The sequence below is a fragment of the Pogona vitticeps genome, unplaced genomic scaffold (assembly GCF_051106095.1).
Source record: "Pogona vitticeps strain Pit_001003342236 unplaced genomic scaffold, PviZW2.1 scaffold_23, whole genome shotgun sequence".
NCBI classification, from domain to species: domain Eukaryota; kingdom Metazoa; phylum Chordata; class Lepidosauria; order Squamata; family Agamidae; genus Pogona; species Pogona vitticeps.
Genome location: NW_027589975.1, coordinates 150830 through 157500, shown reverse-complemented (window position 1 = coordinate 157500; position 6671 = coordinate 150830). Strand labels below are relative to the sequence as shown.

General features: G+C 41.6%; 1 long non-coding RNA gene across 1 annotated transcript in view; it reads left to right on the top strand.

Moving 5' to 3' along the window:
* LOC144585274 (uncharacterized) overlaps positions 1–1814 on the top strand; it is a 4572-nt gene extending 2758 nt beyond the window's left edge. Inside the window, exons 1-2 of the long non-coding RNA XR_013539790.1 lie at positions 1–1449; positions 1538–1814. The exon at positions 1–1449 is cut by the window's left edge and continues 2758 nt beyond it. This is a non-coding gene — a long non-coding RNA (uncharacterized LOC144585274). The remainder of the gene's footprint in view (positions 1450–1537) is intronic.
* The last annotated feature ends 4857 nt before the right edge of the window (positions 1815–6671 follow it).

Below are 6671 nucleotides of genomic sequence, written 5' to 3'. Positions count from 1 at the left end.
GTTTGGCTGTGAGGTGAAAAATAAATCATTTATGCTTTTCCCACAATAATTTTTCAAGTCAGATTGAGACTACAAATACTATCCAGCTCTGTTCAGCTGAGATACCAAAGGCCTGTCTTATCATTTCCTTTCAAACAGTTATTGATGAGAGAGAGAGGCTGTTGTTTCACGAGAATTGTGTATCTTTCCAATCAACATCCCCTTATTGTGTATTGGCAATAATTTCCTTTTAAATGACGTGCATCCGTTTAAATGATGTGGTAATGAGGTGTTGTTGTTTCACAGTAATTGCGTAGGTTTGCAAATCAACATCCTGCCAGATGTTTTTCTCCTTTAACAGGCTTAAGGAGAGGATCAGAAAAAAATCTTTTGCTTCCCTTGAAAAATATATAAAAGCCCCTTTTATCACACCTCCTCAAAACTGCACAGAAGCTGACCAATATACCACAGGTGAGTAACAAATTCAGCTGAATATTATGAGATTTAGCACTTTTTTAAAAATAGGACTGTCCTTTTAAAAATTGTTATTCATTTACGTTTTGTTTTTTTCATTCATAGAGTTACGCATTAAAAATCAGATTAACCGTGCAGAAATGGGTAAGAGATAGATTAATTTTAAAACCTGTTAAATAAATGTAAATATTCTTTTTAAATAAATGTATAGACACAGCGTAGAGTTTCTAAATATATATATTATTTACTGCATGCCAGAGAAATAGTTTTTAGGTAACACAAGTTCCAGCAGCCAGTTCCAAAATATAGCAATTCTTGATCGTGGTTTTAGAAAATTCATTATTTCACCTCTCTGTAAAAATAAAGAGAGAGAGAGAGAGAGAAAGAAATGAAAAATTTTATAGAATAGAAAAACATAAGATGTTATTACATTAGAATATTGTGTAAATACATACCAGATCACCATTCAGAAAGCTCAAAGACCTGTCTTGCGCAGTTACGCATGTTGTTATTTGTCTTGAGAGAAAATCAATTTCTTTTTGTTCCAAAGGTCTTGTGTTTTTTTCAAGCTTTTTTGCCATGCATGAGGCATAGGCTAATGTTGTAAATATTCTCCCAAAAGTAATTCTTTCTTGAAAAACGTATTGTGTAGTTAAAACAAGCGCGGTACAGAGTTCAGTCAGGCTGGAAATCTGCATTTTTCTTAAATGATCTTCGACGGTACCTTCAAAATGTTTTTGAATGAAAGTGTCGATATTTTTTAAATGATTGCTCATTTCTGATTTAGCCCTTGTATTTTCGGCTTCTTTTAAACTAATTTCAAGATAATTACGAACAAGAGAATAAAGTTGTGACTCGATAGTGTTCATTTTGCAGTCTAAACCCTGGGGTGTCAAATATGCTTCTCTTTGCAATGGTCAAGACTGTTCTAACATGCCTCTGTCTCTGCAGCTGGGGATCACCAGGAAAAGGGGTCATTATCCAGCGAATCACTGGGTAAGAGCATTAACATATGAGTTTTAAGGGGGGCTTTTTAACTTTTAAAAAAAACCCTACTGATTTAGAAATACTATATCTTTTTCAGAGAAATATTTTCGCTATGAGGATGATGAATATTTTGCACAAAATGATCCTATTGTACCATCAACCAGCTATAATATTCCAAGGACGGACAGGGTCCAGTTTCGTGGTTATACTTTTAAAAGAGTAAATGCTGATCAGAGTAAGTTCTGTACATTTTCAGGGAAGACCTTTTTATCTGCCTGCGTTTTTAACGGGGGGGGGTCCTCCCTTTAAAACAAATGTGTGTGTGTGTGTGTGTGTGTGTGTGTGTGTGTGAGAGAGAGAGAGAGAGAGAGAGAGAGCTGAAATGCCCCCCCCCTTTAAAAGACCCATTGTTTCTTTTCTAGCTCAGAATATGGCAATTCCCCCAAAAAGATTCAAGGATGGCGAAAGGCCGGGTACCAGCAAATCAGCAACCCCCCCCGGCCTTGAAGGGAGCCAAGGCCTCCTGGGGGGATAGGAGCAGAAACTCAGCACAACCGCAGATGACGAAGGGGCCGGATACTGGTGAAAGACCTGGCTGCAGCAAACCGTGGAATCCCCAGGCCTTTAATGGAGCCAAGGCCTCCTGTGGGGATAGGAGCAAAAACTCAGCACAACCGCAGATGACGAAGGGACCGGCTACTGGTGAAAGACCTGGCTGCAGCAAACCGTGGAATCCTCAGGCCTTTAATGGAGCCAAGGCCTCCTGTGGGGATGGTGGAAAAAAATCTGCCAAATCTCAAGCGTTGCAGGGTAGGAAAAAAGAGGGGTTGTTTGAAATTGATGGAAATGCTTTAGCTGTATACACCTCAAAAATTGTTTGTTGGTATAAAAATTTTCAAATGATTTTCAATATGATTAACACAGCCAAAGATTGTCTAGATCAGCTTATGATAGAAATGCCAGAAATGAAGAACATCTGTGATGCTATTAAAAACATGGATCATTTTTCTTGTGCAATGTCCCCTCAAATTCAAATAGGCCTAGGCTATCCTGATGTAAAACAGACAACCAAAAGGGGTACAATGAGAAGGGGGCACCCTGGCCATCAGCCTGGGAAAAAAAAGGGGAGGAAACCAATCACAGCGAAACTGTACTGGCACAATAGAGTTGTTAAGTTGTTACGAGGGGCTAAGAAAATGCTTGCACGTAGGAAAAGGGCCTATCTGCCTTCTAGTTGTACACAGCCTCAAGAACACCCTCCAGGGTCTGCGTTGCAGACACCTGAGAACTCTGGGGTTGTAGGTATTAACAACCAAGAGTCTCAAGAATATCCACCAGGGGGCTCTCTGCCTTCTAGTTGTACACAGCCTCAAGAATACCCTCCAGGCTCTGCGTTGCAGACACCTGAGAACTCTGGGGTTGTAGGTATTAACAACCAAGAGTCTCAAGAATATCCACCAGGGGGCTCTCTGCCTTCTAGTTGTACACAGTCTCAAGAACACCCTCCAGACTCTTCGCTGCAGACACCTGAACATGATGCAGAAAACCCCCCGGTGTATGCAGAAATCACAAATAGATGGGGGTGGGAAAATGAAAGATTCCACACCATTCATATAGCGCAAGAATTTCGCTTCGTAAATCTGGAACATGTGACAAGCTATGCACAAGCCGTTTCAGCCTTACATATTGCGGTTCAAGATGTTCTTAATGTTGTTAATGAAAGTTTGGAGCCTGGCGATTGTGTGCAGCTGAGATTTGAGGGTGGGAACATGCAGAGGCCTCTCTTTTCAGTGAAAAAGGTCAAGGGTGCTCTAGACGCTGACGAGTTTCTCTCCAACTTAGCAAATCTTTTGCAGAGTAATATGGAACTTTGTTTAGACGGGGTTTTACGATTAGTTGTAACCATTGTGAGACCTCCTAGGGGGGGCAGCCGCCCAAGAGCCTTACGCTCTATCCCCTATAGTGCAATTATAAATAAGAAAAGGAAACATCTAATCGATTTCACTGATGTAAACAGTAAACTATGCTTTGGAGCAAGCTTAGTTCGTGTAATGTCTAAAAAGGTTCCAACAGATGCAGAGTTGGCACATGGCGCTCTGCAATTGTATCAGGCAGTCCACTGGCCTGTAGACAAAGAGGTTTCTTTGTCTGACATCCCTCTTTTTGAGGACCACTTACAGGTCAATATCCAGATTGCACACTATGGCGACAAAGGCTGGGGCTTGTTTAAACCACAAGGACACAAGTATACACAAACGTATACGTTGCTTCTCCATGATAATCACTTTTACGGAGTTCTTAATATAAAGGGACTCTTTGGGGCTCGTAATTACTGTCAATATTGCCACAAATTGTACTCTCATATTCATGACTGTATATTTTTCTGTAGACTCTGTCTAAGAAAAGATTGCGCTTCTAATGTGAACATCATGAAGAAGTGTAAGTGTTGCAAAATGAAATGCAGGTCGAGAGAATGCTTAGAATTACACACCAAACTGGCGGCAGAGAACAAGGTACCCTGTACTTATAGAAAGTTTTGTGAGGACTGCGGTCGTTTTCAAAATGCAGAGCATTTCACAAAGGACTGTATAGGAAGGGTATGTAATATCTGCTGGGCTCCTAGGGGAGAAGAGGTAAACCACTTCTGTTTCATGCGCCCACTTAAAGAGCCAAAGATCTCAACCCATTATATATTTTATGATATAGAATCAAGACAAGACACGGGGTTACACATCCCCAATTATTGTTACGCCAGATCTTTTTGGGGTGAGACTGTGCGACACTTTAAAAAAGAGGCCTCTGTGAAAAAGGGGGTGCCCGATTGGATAAAGGATATCCTTGAACAGGATGCTGAGGAGGAAGAGGAGGAGGAGGAGAGTGAAGAATATGATGATGATAACAGTTCATATAGCGAGAGCATTGTGGAGCCTGACTCTGGGAACACCAAGAAAAAAGGTGAGAAAAAAAAGGCATGGCCTTATGATAAATCATGGGAATTCAGAGGCGAGTCATGCATCGAGGCTTTTATTCGGACTTTCACAGAAGGGAGGGTTTTTGAGGGCACAACGTTTATAGCCCATAATTCAAAAGGTTATGATGGATATTTCATTCTCAATCAGCTAGTCAAAGAAAAACTAGAGGTAGAACTTATTACTCAAGGTGGAAAACTTATAACAATAGCCGTGCCGGCTCTTGATATAAAATTCATGGATTCTCTATGTCATTTACCAATGGGGTTATCAAAATTACCCAAATGCCTAGGCCTCAGGCAGGAGTCTAAGGGTTATTTCCCTCATTACTTCAACACCCCTGAAAATGAACAGTATGATGGTCCCCTACCACCACCCGAAGCTTATGGAGTGCAACACATGATGCCTTCTGAGCAGAAGGCTTTCTTAAAGTGGCATGAGGAGAATAAGACAAAAACCTTCAACCTGCAGCGAGAATTGGCTGCCTACTGCCAGCAGGATGTTAACATCCTGGTACAGGCCTGCACAAAGTATCGCCATGAAATTATGACCCTGACAAAGAAGAGGGTGAAAGGGTACGACGGGGAATATGAATGGTTTGCCATAGACCCTCTTCAATACCCCACCCTAGCTGGCGTGTGTCTTAGCATGTACAAGTTCAAATTTCTGGATAAAAATAAAATAGCAATCCCACATCCAGACAACTATCACCGCCAGTGCAAACGCTATTCATCTGCATCCATACAGTGGCTGTCTTATATTGCCCATAAAGAAAAAACCAGGGTACAGCACGCCTTGAATGGTGGAGAAATTTGTATCGATTCTCTTTATGTAGATGGTTATATGGTTCTTAACGGCAGGGGCATATGTTTAGAGTTCCTGGGATGTTTTTTCCACGGCTGTGCCCTCTGTTACCATTCTGAGGATTGGAATCCTCTGTTAGGAAAAACCTATGGGGCTCTTTTCAATGCTACACAGGAAAGGACAGCCGTTTTGAGAAGCAAGGGTTTTGAAGTCAGATCAATTTGGGAGCATGAATGGAAAGAGATGGTAAGAAGCGACAGCGCTGTCAAAAATTACCTTGCTTCAGCTGATTTTCCAGAGCCCTTAGTACCTAGGGAAGCTCTCTTTGGGGGTCGTACAAACGCGATCCGTTTGTACTACAGAGCTAAACCGGAAGAGCAGATTCTTTACTATGATTTTACCAGCCTTTACCCCTATGTCAACAAAACTAAAGAGTATCCTCTGGGACACCCCAAAATCATATTTGAGAATTTTGAACATGTGTCTGCATACTTTGGTTTCGTAAAGGCGAAAATATCACCACCAAGAGGTCTCTTTTTTCCAGTGTTGCCCACCAGGGTTGGTGGAAAACTTATGTTTGTGCTGTGTGCCACCTGTGCAGAAAACCGCCAGAGAGACCCTTGTAAACATACTGATGAGGAGAGAGCCTTGATGGGTACCTGGTGTACTATCGAACTGAACGTTGCCATAAAAAAGGGGTACAAGGTTTTGAAAATCTTTGAGGTGTGGCATTTTGAAAGCAGATCGGCGGACCTGTTTTCAAATTACATAGAGCTACACCTTCGCCATAAACAGGAAGCATCGGGCTATCCCGCATGGTGTGTCAGCGAACGAGATAAAAACAAATATATTGATGATTATAAAAAGAAAGAGGGGATATCCCTACGTAAAGATAAAATTGCTGTAAACCCCGCAAAAAGACAGATAGCCAAACTGTTTCTAAACTCTCTGTGGGGAAAGTTTGGTCAGAGAACGAATCTGCCTAACACTCAGGTGGTCAGAGATCCGGATGAATATTTCAACCTCCTATTTTCAGAGTCTTACACAGTGTCAATGTTTGAATTTTTGGCGGATGATGCTGTCTGTGTGACATGGAAACATGAGGCTGACAGATTAGCCACCAAGGGTAGGAAAAATGAATTCATAGCCTGCTTTACCACTGCTTATGCACGTCTGGAGCTTTACAATCTGCTTGACAAACTGCAGGATAGAGTTCTCTATCACGATACAGACTCTGTCATTTTTGTACAACGGGAGGGTGAATGGAAACCACCCTTAGGGGACTACCTGGGGGACCTCACGAGTGAAGTTCCTGAAGGCTTGCACATTACAGAATATGTGTCCGGAGGCCCTAAAACTTATGGGTATAAACTCAGTGATGGTAGTGCGTGCATGAAGGTCAAAGGGATCACACTGAATGTTGCTAACTCTGAAAAAATTAATTTTGATAGTCTCAGG